Genomic DNA, 16541 nt, shown 5'->3' on the forward strand with positions numbered 1-16541 from the left:
CATAACGTTTATAGAATTGGTGACAGAAAATTCCTAATCTCATGTTACGGACAAAACCTCAACCCTGTAATGGCAGTTCCACACAAGCCATCCGACTTGAGGTGACGGAATGAGATTCAATAGGGCAGATACTGAACTTCAAAGATTGGACCCCGACCAGAGAAGTTAAGTCATCTTATTTTTATTTCCACCACATGCAAACGTCCAATCCAATTCTTGGTGCCTCTGAAGAAAAGAGAAACAATTGCCATTGTGTTATTGTAGTACACTTTAACAGCCCCATCCTCCACCCCGAAATCTACCAGCAAAACTCAAAATATTCTTCTGCGCTTTTCGTCTCACGTGGCATCAAGCCTGTAGTTTTTAAGACGAAAAACATGATACTCAGATTGGAAACAAACCAGTCTGTGGATTGTTTTCTTGTGCGAAGTGGTAACAGCACAGTCTACTGTAATAAAGGGTTAAAATAATATAGCCTCTTAAAACATTTAACTTTTGGATATTTGAACAGTACTTATTAAACAGACTCCATAAACCTGCAAAAAATAAACCATCCCAAGCCTCTGTACAGTAAGGTGTCTTAAACATGGCGAAGAACCAACAGTGCAGTTGTTCTCACCTAAAAGTACCACAATGCAATAGGGGGAAGGTCTCAGACGGTTCATGTCATACAGAAGCAACAAAAACAATATATTGGGCCAAATGAGTTTTAGACATTCTTCTATTAAGTAATTGTCTTGTGGAAGGATTGCTACAAGGGTGCCGACTTTCCAAGCAAAGATCAAAACGTGTGTGGCATCGTTCAAAGTGGCATGCTGCAAGATGCTTCGGGAGACTGCAGTGCCCCGCAGGACATTTCAGCCGTCCCCGTCATGAAGTGCTCGGCCAAGGTGAAGGAAGCGAATACGAACTGAACTGTGGAGAGAGAGAAAAATAGCGCATGAGCAGCGTCCACCGAGATTTGTCATTTCACAAAAGCAGTTGTTGCATGTGTGACCTCGCATGCTTCAAGACACACGTTTAGTGGTGACATAACAACCTTTGTGATTTTTAACAACTTTGTTTTTGCCATACATACTGGTGTCGTTTTAATTTGATGCACGACACAAAGAAGCATGACAACTCGCATCTTTACTTCCGAAGCATAACCGTAAGGAGCAAATATTCACGTCCTACAGAAATAAATGTTTCAACCTGATCTCAAGTCTTTCCTCCTATGAATGTCACTACACTGCCAAAGATGCATCACACGTCAGAAACATACCACTTTCGCCATGAAATGTAGGCCCTTTACAAGGGCTTCCTCCCATTTAGCCCAAGTCTTAAACGGCTGCCATGTTCTTCCAAACGTTTTTAGTCGGTTGGGCACCCGTACTGGCAGGCTCTCCATGACATGACATAGATATATATTCCCTATTTTTAGCCCTTTTTGACCCACGGGAGGCAGCTCCTGATTACCCAATAATAAACGAGATATCAGTTCCGCTAACAATGTCGTCGTTGGGTAATTATGTTCCTCACCTGGAGCTCATGATGATAGGATCGAACGGCAGCTCTTCTCCAGTTATCTTTAATTCTGGCTAATCCCGCTTTCCAATCAACTTGAATCACATCAGAGTGCATGACCGCCATATATGGTTCATCGATCCCACCTGTTCGGAGCCCTGCCAACATGGGTCTTAACTGCCAAACACAGTTTCAGTTTCACTGGTGTGAAGCCCCACCTGGTCGAAATGTTGTATCCAGTCTCCTTATGTTGGGGACAAATTGAAAAGTTGCAACTGACCCGTATGTTTCGTCATACCTCCCGAGATTTCACTGCCTTAATCTCTTTCCCATGCTTCTATGTATGTGTTTTTCCTATTTAGTAAGGAGTCGTTGATTCAATTATATAAACTTGAATGCCCACTTCTTCCATTATAAAACGTTTGTTCTATCAGGGTCATCTTTCTCTTCCTTATCTTTTAGATCTACCCCCCCAACCCATGTGATCCATCTTAAGCGCTCAGTGTAAGCCAGTAGTTTCTAAACTTGTTGATGCGCCTCCCCCTCAATCTACCCCACCCCCAACTGGTGGGATAATAAAGAACAGATTATCACCCTCCAGAATTTGTTTACAATTACAATCAAGTTGGCAATGTTTAAATGTGTCTAGGCTTATTTAAAACATTGCAGTTAAGTTCAGCTATCTTTTAAAAAATGCAATCAAATACATGTTTGCTAAACATACTATTCTGGTGATGCAGGCTTTACTAATGTATAAAAGTATCCACTGCGTGATTACTAGAAATGCGTGTGAAGAATATTTGGAGATGCGTCCCCTTTGACACATACTTCCAGCCAGGCTATAAATACAAAACTCCCAGCTAGGATATAAATGATAAAACATGTTAGTGATGGCCCATTACAGAGTGGTTTACTGCCGCTCATTATTCTCCTCCCGCTTAAAACAAAGCCCTCTTATCAGCATAATGCTCCATTTGGCCAGAGCCCGATGCCCCCATCTGGAATCACTTGTGTCTCCCCCCCCCCCCCGCTCAAACTAGGGGACCCCACTCCCCAGTTTGAAGACTCCTGGTGTAAGGTGCTATTTGTCTATGCATTGTTCCATACGAGTAGTTCACCCACTTAAACAATTTCCCCATTCTGGGTGGATTGTTATTGTTCAATTTTCTGAAGTCACTATCAGCCAGAGCTTGCTTGAAGTAGGAGATAAAAAAACTATAAGTGTCATAGGAGATGGAAGTATTACTGCATCATTCCATCTAAGTGACTAACAGAGACCTAAAAGAACACTAGTAGCTACTTGAGTAGCAGGTTGTGGTAGATTTATGTATGGTAGCCACAGTATGTATTGAAGAGAAGTTGAATGCTCTTGGCCCACTGACTTAATGAGGGTGGTGTTAAGGGGGCAGGTTATACGCCAATCCAGGGACAGGTAGAGTTGTGTCACCAGCCAGTAACGATCTATGTTGGAAAATCCAGCCCGACCCTAGTCTTCGGATTTCCGAAGTATAGTTTTATGAACCTGTGTTGTGTAGCCATTTTAGTTACAGCTTCATGCACGTTATTTTAACATACTTGGCCTGCCGCTGTGCACTTTAACCTAGATATATTTTATTCAGCTTCACTTTATTATTGTTACAATAGCCACTTTTACGGTCTTGTTTTATTTCTCTCTAACTGTTTTTTGCCTAGGCCAGCCCTCTGTTCTCAAACAAGATATTCTTGCTCACTCTGTGCTTCTTCCAAGGTTGCAGCAGGATAGGTTGCCGGTGAACGTGGTATAATTTTAGTCTCTGACATTCATAGAAAATACACATCCTTACATAGGGACAGTTTCTCAGAACATCAGCTGTTTGATTATAAAAACACTTCCCTGTCCCTTACACGTTAGAGGAGATTCCAGCCATTGAACCACAACTGTATGCTGATTCCTGAATGCTTTGCTACAGCTGCCTTTGCAACTTCAGGCCTTTGCTCAGGTATGCGGGATGATGTCTTCCCAGGGGAACCTGAAGGGCAGAATTCGAGCTTAACACGCAGTGCTCTATTATAAACCTAGGTAGAAATTAGTCTATTGACTGCCATGACAATATGGCAGCGTTATTTCTATGCTTTGCTCTCCTTTTCACAATTTTAATCTTGTTATGCTGTATCGTCCTGGTTGCTGCAGACCACGCTTTGCTATCTAAGTGCAGTCGTTTCATTAAAAACATTATTGAAACGTATACTACCCCGGTTTGTCATTGTGTATATGAGACTAATGTAACTGAGAGAAACGGATGAGAGCTGAGTGACCACGGCTTCACTGAGAAACCAGTTATGTCTTGCGCTCAGCTGCCCAATCATCCCTGCCCTTGGGTAGAGATGAGGCACTGCTAGTTAGCCGGAGCAAAACCTGGATTAGGGTGACAGATGTCACCTGTAGTGGGTCAGACTCAGTCTTCCACACCATAGGCGATTCTGCTGCTCGAAATCCAGTAGTCTCATTAGAATAATGAGAGCCTACACGACACCTGTACTGCCTTATTCCAAACGAACATGTATAGCCTGAGCATTTGAATTGTTATTGGAGTGAAGCTGCTGGTTTTACAACTGTGATAGTGCACCAAGGCCTGCTAAACAAACCTCAGTGCCAGCGCTCTTGCCTGTAGAAGTATGTTTAATTGGATTATACCCATTCATATAAGTTGACTTAATTACAGGTTCTGGGAACCCCTAGTATCATACTTGGGAATGAGAAGTGAAAGTGTCCCACCAAAAGCTGCAGCCCTTATTGTGACACCCAGGACAGGACAACGTGCTAACACCTCCCAGCCTGCCATAGCAGTTTTTAAGCTGCTCTGCCAGTCTGCAAACTCGACTTTGCCATTTAAACCTATGGCTAGCCAAAACATATACATCTTTCAGAAGTCATGCAGTGTAAGTAAGCCCTCCCAACGAGTAGGGGCTAGTCTGCAGACGACATTACCACTGCCAAATTTTTGTAAAATACAATCACCTTCCTCAACTGAAAAGACAAGCCACTCCAAACAGTGGTGCTTCATAAGTTCTCTTTATTCAGGCAAGGGAAAAAACACCGCGTTTCGGCCCGAATGGTCTTGATCACATGATCAGTAACCATGAAGACTCCATTTAAAACATTGTTACGTCACATGCACAAGAATTTAAAGTGAAAAAAAGACTCAAGAAAATAAAGCAAAAACATTAAAGTGATCATATATTATGCCTAACTCATCTAATATTTGTGTGTGCAAAAACTCTACCACAGTACACAATCAATATTCCACTGATTCAAAATTGCATAAACACGGCAAGCACATTTGGGGCTATCATTGCCAAGTCATAAAGGTGGCAGGGAATCAATTATTAACACATTATTTTGATCGACAATCATCTTATATCACTCCTTAATATCGTATCGTTCCAGAGTACCCCAAGGCTTTACCTTGATCCATCCAGAAGCCACTCTGTGTGAGCTTTAAAGGGAAAGCCATCTTCGATGGGCAAATTGTGGACACGCAATAGATGCTGCTCTTTTGTTCGGGGAGATGGGTTAGTGTTGGGAATAGGTGTGGGGAGGAGATCAGTTGCCATACTGTTTTTTTTAGTGGGTGTGTAGCCCTCAGTTAGCCATCCCTCTATCCCAAGGGTCTTCAAATTAGGGGGGTGGGGGTCACAAGGCTCTGGCCAAAAGAAGCATTATACAGATGACAGGGTTTTGTTTTAAGCAGAAACAACTATTACAATTTTTGAAAAGGTAACAGAACTTAACTGCAATGTTTAAATACGTCTAGGCATAATTTAACATTGCCAAATTAATATGATAATTGTGAAGCATTTCGATGGGGGCCCGATGATTACTGATTTTTCACTAGGGGGGGGGGGCGCGGCCTTAAAAAAAAAAACAAAAAAAATGGAAAAACACTGCTCTATGGTGAGCTAGTAAGCTCTACATACCAAGCGAAGAGTGCAGCCATCTTGGGAGTGGGCATAAAAGTGCATTCTGGGATAGCTATATGCCACAAACTGCAGGAGTTTGTGATCAGACTGGGAGCAGGGCATTAGTTATGTAACAAGGTTCGAGTGTCAGGAAGTTGGTTCTCTCATAACAGTTGATACAGAGTGAACGCCATGTGCCGCAGGGGTTACCCATCTATGTGTGGCTTATTGTCAGCATGAGCTTGGTTACCTGCAAGTTTATTATAGGATGTCAATGTAGCACGCAAGAGAAGCTTGGTACTTTCTGGACTGATTTAGTCTGCAGGCAGTTTAGTATAATAAACAATGTCATTGTTGACATGTTTCTGATGATCTTTTGCAAACTCAGTTTATAACATTTTCACATGTACTCAGACAAAATGTGCTTTGTCAAACAATCAGTTGGCATCAGAGCTGGATATACTGTTGACAACAATGTTTCTAAACAAATAACTGTATTTAATGCAAAAACTACAATAAGAGTTACTGTCAAGAACACATAATCCTAGTTTACTCAAAAAGTGCAGGTGCATTAAGTACAACAATTCCATAATTTCATATAACAAGGTCCATTGTAACAATTCGCACAGGTGTCTGCATGTTTTTCAAGAAGCCAAAAATAATCTGTGAGGTTGTTCAATACACAAGGCCCACACTTATTTAAAAGCCAGTCTTATTTGATAAATCAATCCAGCACATCAAGTTAAATCGTCCTAAATTAACTCCTCAAAGGAATGTGTTTATGTGGTTCGGGCTGACACTATCAGCTTCATTAGGACAATGTTACACTGGTCCATGCAAAAAACAGCCAACTGGGAGTTGAATATCCAGTACATGACAAGCTTATTATAGGGTTTACTGGTTAGGTAAATGGTATTAGCAATTAGTGGTGCTGTATTAATATTCTTAAAAAGAATAACACAATTGCAGGAATTATCTTTGTGTTCACATTCTATAGCACGCTCTGCGGTGGCTTCTTAATAAATGTAATACACTTCACGCTTCCAGAAGCCAGTCGGAAGGTGGCATGAGTGATGCTCATTATTTTGTTGTGGCAGCATCATGACTCATACAGGGAGCAAGTCTAGTTTGGTCTTGAGAAAGACTGATGCACTTACGAGGTGGGGGGGGGGGGGGGGGGAAGAGGAGGAGTTCTGAACAGAGAGAAGAGCACACTCAAATAAGGACTACTTTAAAACAGCCACATGTACTGCAGATGGGGAAACCTCAATCTTCTATTTCAAGTTTTGATCAAGAAATCAGTATTTTAGTCAAAGGGTATATTTTAACTACGGCTTGCGCCTAATGTCCTGACATAGCAGGCATTATCAAAACTCATCCTTTGACCCACTCACTTCACCCTCGCCTTCCAGTTTCAGTCTTCCAAGCTCTAAGTATTTGGGGACAATAATTGTTTGGCATAAGGAAGTTTGAGATAATACTAATCATTCAGCCAATGCAATAACCATGGAGCTGATAATTTAATAGATGCAAGAGACAGGTAGAGTTTAGGCCAATTCATTACAGGCAGTAGGATGCACAATATAACTTTCTTTGGTTTTTCTAATGTTCATCTTAGTCTAGATTACTCCTGCTGAATTACTATAAATTAGTACAGGGGTTTCATTACAAGTTGTAATTGGCATTAGTGGTGTGTCTTACCTCCAGTTCAGTTTCATATTTTGTAATCTTGTAGGGAGTCATTTTCACCCTTTTTTTAATGCTGTTTTTGAAATACGTTGTAGAGAGACTTCTGGGTGTAAACAGGTAGCTGTAGTTCCTGCTACTTAAACGTTAAATTTCGTTTAAAAATTAGACGGGAGACCCCCACCAAAAGCATGGAATTCCACTTTCAACAGCACTTCGGAAACAGACTCCCAACTGACACTGATGCAGTATTTTCACACTGACCTGACCTCACCAACCAACCAACCACATATTCTAACCAACACTCCGTGCAAGAATGTCCCACTTACCTTTGCTTAAATGTCAGTCCTCCCATTGCCAGACGTTACATCTTCAGGGCTTGTTCAACAGCTGCTATGATCTTCTGCATCTTTGATTCCCTATCGACATACCCATCGCCATTCTACCCAAGGACAGAAGAGATGGCCACAAATTGTCATAACAGCAGCCAAAGGGCACAAAAACACACCTTGCAGTTACAAAATTTCCATTTCTCAAATTTTTAAAAAAAGCTGTCAAAGTTATTCATGGAAACAGACATTCAGTTCATCGTTACAGCCAGGTCCCTAGTATAAAAATTATCCTAGCAGGGCAATAATTGCTACCTGTAACTTGAATAACAAATTTGATTAATAAGCACATTAACAACTTTCTTTTGTCTTGCTGTAATATGGAATGTACGCCCTTCAAAGCATCTCTTTCAACAAGTTCACTGCCAACGCCTTTTCAAATTTCCTAGAAAACTTGTGACGAGGGAGAGATTTAAACAATTCTAAACAGCTAGATAGTAAAAATACATTGGAATCTTGCAAGTGACTTTACACCAACTCAAAGTTAGGTAAGTAGCTGAACATGTGAAAGTCTGTTTACAGCCAGTTTCTTCAAACAAATACTGCAAAATGACTTACTTGCAATCTTAGTTCTTGAGGTATCTTTAAGTAATCAGAAAATCTCCTATGTGTGGACTACTTCTTTGGTGGGAACAAATATTCTTTTATAATCCGGTGAGAGTATTCCTTTTTATTTGAATCACACTAAAATTAAAACAGTGGCAAAACTTCTTAAACTGAAAATTGTATTTTAGAGACTTTTACTCTAAGTATAATCCCAGAAGAAATTACGACAAATGTACTTCACTCGTGGGTGTGTTAAGGCAAAATTCAACAGTACTTCTTGAACCCCCTGGGTGCCTTGGACGAGCTGGTCTCGCCCTCTGCCACCGTGTGCTGAGGAACGAGACACGCTCCTCCTGCTCCCGGCCCATTATGGGGGTGCGAGCCCTCCCCCCGGGGGCCTCCCACCCCCTCCCCCAATCATGGATGGAAGGGGAAATCGCTTCCCCTTCCACCTCCCCTCCCTCCCCCAGTGACGTCTAATGACGTCAAAGTGCGATTGCGCACTGACCTTAGAGGCTGCCCCCACCGCGTTGGAAGCATGGCTTCCAGCGTGATCGGAGAGAAATGCTTTGCCTTTCTCTTCCGATACTGGGGCTGGGGGCAGCCAGCCAATAGTACTGAAGCTGGAGTGTTTTGTACTTCCCCCTCCCCCCTAAGTGTTTTTAGTGAAACCTCATGTTGGAAATGATCATCTTTAGCGTGACCTTGACTGTTTTGTTGACTGTAAAACGCTGTGCACTTTACCCCCTGCTAAAAAGAGGTAAAGTGCCTCTGCTCCCTTTCAACACGATGAAACTGGCATACCCCTTATTGATCTGATTTTGCGCTATCAATTGCCGGGGGGGGAAGGGGGGAAGGGGTTCAGAGATTGCAGCTGCAGTATAATGGCAGCATCTTGAAGCATCTGTAGATTTTAAGAATCCCACTGCTGTGGTAACCATATTATCTTCCACTTAAAGAATTCACAACACCCCACCGCCTTCAAGAAAGAAAAAAAAAACTGACATTTTATTGCTAGATGTAACAGACATTTTTGGCAAATAGTGGGAATCCTAAAAGAATCCTACAATATTGTGTATCCACACTTTGTTTTCTGGGTACCTCTGAGCAGGGTTTATGACATGCCTTTGCCATGCGACCCCCAAACAAGTCTCCCTTGTTTCTAACCTAACCACTCTTAAAAGCTAAAAATAAACTTTACCACCCAATACCATTTCACTGTAAAGGCATACGTGGTTAAGGTAACTGCGTGGAAAAACATGTGGAAAATACTGTTTACATCGGAGTGATACTTCAGTCTTAGTAATTAAAGCTTTCCTGGCTTCCAGCTCTGCTTGTAGGAGCCTCTCAAAGCTAAGTCTTGGGGCAATTTTCTTTGTTTTTTTCATAATTTTACGCTCCTAAAACTGCCTTCTCTTTCGATCTTAATCCACATAGCTCATCGTTAGAGATTCTGAATCTACAACAGCAAACGGTCACTGGATGGGGTGAAGAGCGTACATGCTGCACTCCCAAAAATAGACATATTTCCCCTGCATCAACTTGGATTGTCCTCGCCTCACCTTTTCCACCCACAGCTAGAAACTTTGCACTGCATGTCTAGTGTACAGCTTCATTCATTTACATGGGCCACCGCTTCCAGTTTAAGTACCAACTCTTTGCAAAATTCCCTGGCATTTTCCTTTCTACACAGCCTAAAACATTAATAGTGTGGTAAGGAGCAGGTGAGACTAAAAACAGCCTTTCGGTAAATCAGTGCTATGCTAGATCACCTGCAGCAAGATTATCACCATTGCCACTTGCACATACTTCATCCTTTCAACACATACAGCCATCTTTCACTAAGAGCATAGAAGTATCTTTAATTGGATGAAGCACCAAGCCCTCTACCCTCTTTAATCTCCATATTTAAGATCAGCCACAACACAGCCCCAAAAACTTCCATCACCAAACATTGCCCAAGTACACTCCTAACCACAGTCTCCCAGTATAAACAGTTTTCTTAGCCTAAAATTACCTATCTGACTCAGCTTATTACAGCACTTTTCTGACCTCCTTTCCTCCTGACTTGAGGCATTCACCTCCGTCCTAAATATCCACCTGTAAACACCCCATCTTTTTACGATATTACCCTCTGCTCCAGCCTACCTTCCCATTTTCTTGCACCGTATGACCGCTATATTATATACGTACAATAGGAAAGTACTATTTGAAGGTGCCACTGTAAACCAATCACTCAACACCTACCTCAAGCATTCATCAAGCTTTACTGAAACCACCCAGATTGACAGCATTGATAACTGCAGTTTCAAATATGGAGAAGCTTGTGGATACTTTTGGATGGTACCAGGGAAGTATAAGCAAGGAAAGAGTGGGTGTAACTTGCATAATTCTCTCAAGCATAATTAGGTGTAATCACCACAAAATTATGCAGAATTACACTGACTGACGCAAGAAGCATAGTTTTACCTCTAGCGCAGTTTGGTTGGCTAGCTGCAAAGTGTTCGGTACACGGTGAAATTTCTGTGTAGGGGGACCTACACCACCTAAAGGTGTAGGGACACCTTGTGTGTCTTAAAGGAGTGGAATCTCCATGGAGGGGGTTCTTCCCATGGCAAAGACTATTCGCAGTACATACTTTCCTACCCATGTGTTTGTCCACGAGAGGTCTGCTATCCGTAAAGTATACCGTACAGCGCAAAGGCTGTGCTTAGTAGGGAATGCGGTGTTAGGAATGAGTGGATTTCACATGAAGAGTTCATCAGGTGAAGACAGTGTCCCACAGGAGCTTGCCCATCCGTGTTTGGTTTATTGCCTACATGAGTTCGGCTATCCACAAAGGGTTCTGTACAGAGCTATGCGTAGGAGTTGCTCGGTTCAACTAAGGGGGCTTGTGTGTTTGGTGCAGAATTATGCAAAGCACAAATTATCCTTCAGTCAATATTTACTTTTATAAATGAAATGCTATGCTGATTTATATAGTAATTTGAACAGCAGAAGGTTGGGCACTGTTCCACCTCAAGTGCTGCAGCGCCAACCTGACACCATCCCAGCTTACCAATATATGGAGATTTATTGTGGAAAGTGTCACAAGTGGTGGCTGTCAGTGAACAAAATACTGCTGCCCAGGATAGCCTAGTAATAGACACTCATGCAGGAACTAGTTTTTTTCCCCCTATTTGCAAGTATAAATAACCGTTTTATAGCTTTTAGTTTACTTCCCTTAAAAAAATGTGGAACTACCCAAATTCTTCCCATCATTCTCCTGTAGAAGATACATTGCACTCGTGGGGTGTAGAGTATTGTCTGTGTGTACGAACAGGTCTTCTGCAATTAGAAAAACAGATTGTGTAACTTCTGGAACCTCAGCCAAGAGGGGAAACACGGATCTTTTAACCATCAGCAGATGAATTAGATCCACTATTCCTTTGGTATGTTCTACTGCTTATCATCCTCTTAAAAAAAAGGGAGATCAACAAGATGTTTGGCAGAGTCATGGGCTGAGGCTAGTGGCATCCACAAGCAGAAGTACACAGGACAATAACCTGAGTGCGAATACGTATGTTCAGCATTACAGACTGTAGGGATGTGCATGAAGAAAATAGTTTTGGATTGATGTCTAGAAATCTGTTTTGTTGTAATATTATTCAATAATTTCATTAGAACAATGTGTAGCAGCAGTTCGGGGTCTTGTAATGTTAATGCCTTAATGGAAATTCCTGACAGAACTAAGGCCTAAGACTGCTTACATATTCCTCATAAGTAATGACAGCGGCAGGGGCACGTAGAGGTAATGTCTAGAATTTCTTACCAGGTATCTTAATTACTCTTATTCCTAGCTTCCCACGCATCCGTTCGATTCCTTGGTCTTTGTTAAGCTTGGAACAATAGAAGGATGTTGGGCAAACCACGCTTTGTATGATAGCCAAGAGGGGATCGGCTTACTGTATTTTCCTCTTCTGAAGTGGTAACAACCTCATGAGAAATTACTGGGGTACACATGCTGGAAGTATTAGTAAAGAAGGTGTGGAAAAAAGGACTCACTTCCTGGATGTGTGGAGGAAGAAAAAAAAAAAAATATATCTGAAAGGAAAAGTCCACATCATCTTTTTGGCCAGGTCCAGGAAGCTGAAAAGCAGCATTGAATGCTCATGAACAGGCACCAAGAATGCTGAATACCTCTCACAGGCCTCTACCTCCAGAGTTGTTTTGAGAATTGCTGCACAGTGAGAAAGGCTTGCTGTAAAGGCATGTTGTCCAGAGCTGTGACACCTATCCATATATACTACAAAACTGTTGATATCTGGAATTGTGCCTGTTATAAGATCTCCTTTTAACGCTCTACAGAGCGCAAAATGTAAAGCCTAGATTTGGTCTCCCATTTGCATGTAGCATAACGCAGTCCATTAATGTCCTATTCCTATCAGTGTCACAAACCGGGCACAAGCCAAGCAGATAAACTGGTGTCGGTGTCATCTTGCTCCTGCCTAGTGGTGTGTAGGATGGATACATTGAATGGGGCCCTCACTTTTCAAACAGTCGCCCAACAGGCACCAACTGACAGAATCAGGCAGGTAATTTTCCATTTGAAAAAAAAAACACATACACTGAAACTCAGTCACACACATCCAAAGTAGACCAAGACTCAAATGAATGCCAAAATGGTAGAAGAACAAGTTATTTATCTTCGGTAATGCCTCATCTGGTAGAGATTATCTAGCCACAGATTCCTTACCCCAGAACATTCCGTAGGCATCAGACAGGATCCCAAAGATTTTAAGCAGTCCCCTTACATGCCCCTAGGTGGCATCGTTCAGCTCCGTGTGGTGTCATCTGCGCCAAAAGCGATGTGTGCGGTGCCTATATGGTGCCACCCAAGTGTCCGGGCCTCAGGTCTTGATTACTTTTCTGCTCCAAAAAGCGCAAAGCCTTACTGAGGTGGATTGCCTGTGTGCCAATATGAGGTACTGTAGGATCTCTGAAGTCCGATGTACAGTTCGCAGAACAGGTAGGATTAGGGATGGAAGGGTGTTTGGGGCAGAAATCCGCATCAGTAAGGAACCACCAGCTAGATACAGTCTATCAGATCAGGAGTTACCAAAGGTAAGTAACGTGTTCATCTGATAGAGATTTCTAGTTGCATATTCTTTCCCTTATAATAGATACCAAAGCAATTCCTCCCCAGGGGTGGGTCTGCAAATCTGTTCAACCAAAAAGTCCTGAAGGACTGAGCAGGCACAATAACCATCTCATCAAACCAGACATTCCAGGTAGTAATGCGTGGCAAATTTGTGCTTTGATGCCCAAGTAGCTGCCTGGCAGATGTCCAGGACTGTGTCTCAGAGCTAATGCAGTGGTCGCAGCTTTGGCTCTAGTAGAATGAGCGTGCAAGCTCTAAGGGCGAGGATGCTTGGCCCTTGCAAGCAGATTTTTATAGAAGACAATCTACTCAGAAAGGGTTCTCTGCCTTTCCTTTCTTCCCACTACAAATCCAACAGAGTTGATAGTCCACCCGGAAGTCTTTGTACAATCTTTGTAGTCTGGCAAAGCTCTTTGAATGCAGGTGGTGGAGTCGCTCCTCTTGCTTGGTAGGATGAGGCGTGGGCAAAAGAAGTAGGCAGTGTAATGCTCTGCGTGAAACGTGCCACAACCTTGGAGTCATGGATCCTAAGGACCAGCTTATCTGGAAAAACGTATGCGTACTGGGGTGGGTGGGGGGGGGGGGGGGAGGGCGGTAGGTTAAGAGAAAGCACCTGCAATTCACTAACCCACCACAAACATTATAGCCCCAGGGACAGCTGTGCATGGGTGCTCATATGGTGAACACATTTAAAATGTGATAACTAAATAAATACCTCATCAGGACATAATGAAAGGAGGGGAAACATACTCAAACCTTTCAAGAAAGGAGTCACAATGGATGACTTTAACAGGGAGGGTTGATCCACCAACCTCAAGAAAGCGGGGAAAGATATTTAACTGTGCCCAGAGCAGGGCCTTGCAGGAAAAGGGTAGGGCAAAGGATTTCAGACAAGTGTGAAGACAGGATCAACGTATTAGGCAGCACACCAGAGATTTCTCTAATCAGTAGACAGTTTTTTTTTGCTGCCCAAAAAAAACACCACGCTTCCGGAGGGAGATAAAAAAAAAAAAAGTGTCACTCAATCTGCATGCAAGTAGATGAAGAGTGCGCAGGTTCAGATGCAGAACCCTGCCCAGTTGTTGTGACACAAGATTCTCCTGAAGAGACAGCCTTATCAAAGAACAGATCATCCTGCCTAGGAGTGCAGGATAACAGACTCTCCTTGCTCATTCCTAAGCCACAAAATGACTTGGGCCTGGCTGCTCCTGATCTTCTAGAGAACTGTAGGCAAGAATGGTGTCGGCAGAAAGGCATACTCAGGGCCTGAAAACTACACAAAACGACATGCGTCTCCGAGCGGGAGCTGCCTTGGAAACTAATGTACAGAAGCACTGATGCTGCATATTCTAGGCTGTGACGAATACATCTAACTAAGGCTCTCTGCAATCTCTAAAGGGGCCTTGTACTATTTCTGGATGGAAATGCCATTCGTGGGGCACTGACAGCTGAATTAGTCTGCTCAGGTGTTCAGAAAGCCCCTCAGATGCTAAACCACCAGGAATTTGCCCTGGCATTCCAGTCATGTCCAAAGACACAGGGCCACTTGACACAGGATCCATGACCCCACCCTGCTCGTTGCAGTACTACCTGGCGGTGTAGTCCATGAACCACTGAATCAGTCTTCTCTTGAAGGAAGGAAGAAAGGCTTTCAATACCAAGCAATTCACTTTCAGCTCACACAGATTGGTCTCTGGAAGAATCTCTGCTCTACATTAGAGCCCTCCGATGACCACCGTACCCAGAAGTCACGCATCTGTCACTACTGTGAGCACTAAGTGGTGAAGGGAGAGGGGGCTGCTGGTGACCAAACAGCAGTTGGAGAGTGACCACTGCAGGTCCTTTGAAGTTCTCTATGATAGCTGGACCAGGTTGGAGAGATTCCCCGGATTGTGCCCAACTGAAACTTCATATCCCACTGCAGAGCCCGCATATGCAAACAGGCATGCTTCACCAGCATGATGCAGGAGGCCAAGAGACCCAGCAAAAATTCAGTCCCCCACAAAATCCAGGATAGAGGCTGAAACATCAGAATCATAGCCTAAATATCATGGGTTTGCTATTCTGGATGCTAGACCTAAAACAGCAATGCATCCAGAACAGCTCTGATTAAAGGCAGCGTCTGACAGCGAGTCAGGTGTGAATTTGGCAGGTTGATGGAACGGAGACAGTGGCCTTCAACTGCTACTGTGGGAGCAATGGCTCTGCCCAGGGAGTCAGTTGTATCCACTCCACACCAGATTGCGAACTTTTCTGCATCCCTCCTGCCAGCAATAGCTTGAGAGTATGGCTTGGGCCTCCTCCGAGAACAGACAGCACATGCGCAACATGTTACATACAGTATAGGATTCTCAGCCCAATAAGGACGCTGTATACACAGACCGCAGTGCAAGGTTGGTGGAAGGAAAAAACGTCCTCTTTCCTAAGGTAGCCAGCCTCTTGGATTCCCTACCCGGTGGTGTGGTAGGGAACACCCCGTGACTGATTTTGGAAGAAGTCTGGACCACCAGATTTTATGGGGTGAGTTGCTGGGCAGGGGTGGGAGGAAATGGCAGAGTTTCATTCTGTGGAATTACATTAAAGTTCTGTGGAATTCTGCGAAGGGGCAGAGTGGGCACCACAATGTGCAGTACATACTCTTCTGTGGCCTTACAGAAGTATGTAAATACACCAAGGTGTATCCACTCCAGTGCATACTACTCAGCGCCCTTACATACTAATGGAATGTTGCTGAGGGATACACATTCCAATGGTTTAAAATGGGCTAGAAGAGGGAGCAGTTCTCATTTAAAAAAAATCACTGCACATTAAAGTTTAATCTGCAGTGGGTTTTAAACCTAGAGAGAAGGCTCCCTCTTCTAGTCCTGTTTAAACCATTAAAGTGCAGATTTAATTGCGCCATTCCAATGGCAGAATTAATTAATAATTCAGTGTTACATGAGTAATGCAGAATTAATAAATCACTTCAATTCCACCGCAACTGTAGTGCTTGGTGAGAAAGGCTGGGTCCCGGGAGCGGGGTAAAGGTAGCAGGAGATGTGACTGCGCAGGGCTTGGCCCAAGCCCTGAGCAGGACAACCATGAGGGCTTCAATGAAGGGGAGTAAGGGCTATACCACTGGTTGAAGCACTTCTGTCAAGACACTGGTCTTGACCTCAAATGTGGACAGCAGAAGGTCCAGGACCTGAGTGGCCCTTCCTCTGTAGCCACTGTGGGGTGCGAGGAGGCCACCATCTGGTGAATTATCCAGACCACTGGCAATAGCAAAGACTGCATGTCAGGCTTCATCAGCCATGGACTCTGCTGGAGGGATTCTCAATCCCCTCCATTTGTGT

At 43.3% G+C, this 16541-nt stretch overlaps 1 long non-coding RNA gene across 1 annotated transcript in view; it reads right to left on the reverse strand.

The window, feature by feature from the left end:
• Window positions 1-165: 165 nt before the first annotated feature.
• LOC138259623 (uncharacterized) overlaps window positions 166-16541 on the reverse strand; it is an 86513-nt gene continuing 70137 nt past the window's right edge. Inside the window, exons 5-6 of the long non-coding RNA XR_011198758.1 lie at window positions 7461-7573; window positions 166-915 (exon numbers count right to left, since the gene is read on the reverse strand). This is a non-coding gene — a long non-coding RNA (uncharacterized lncRNA). The remainder of the gene's footprint in view (window positions 916-7460; window positions 7574-16541) is intronic.

This window comes from Pleurodeles waltl, chromosome 9 (genome assembly GCF_031143425.1).
Source record: "Pleurodeles waltl isolate 20211129_DDA chromosome 9, aPleWal1.hap1.20221129, whole genome shotgun sequence".
NCBI classification, from domain to species: domain Eukaryota; kingdom Metazoa; phylum Chordata; class Amphibia; order Caudata; family Salamandridae; genus Pleurodeles; species Pleurodeles waltl.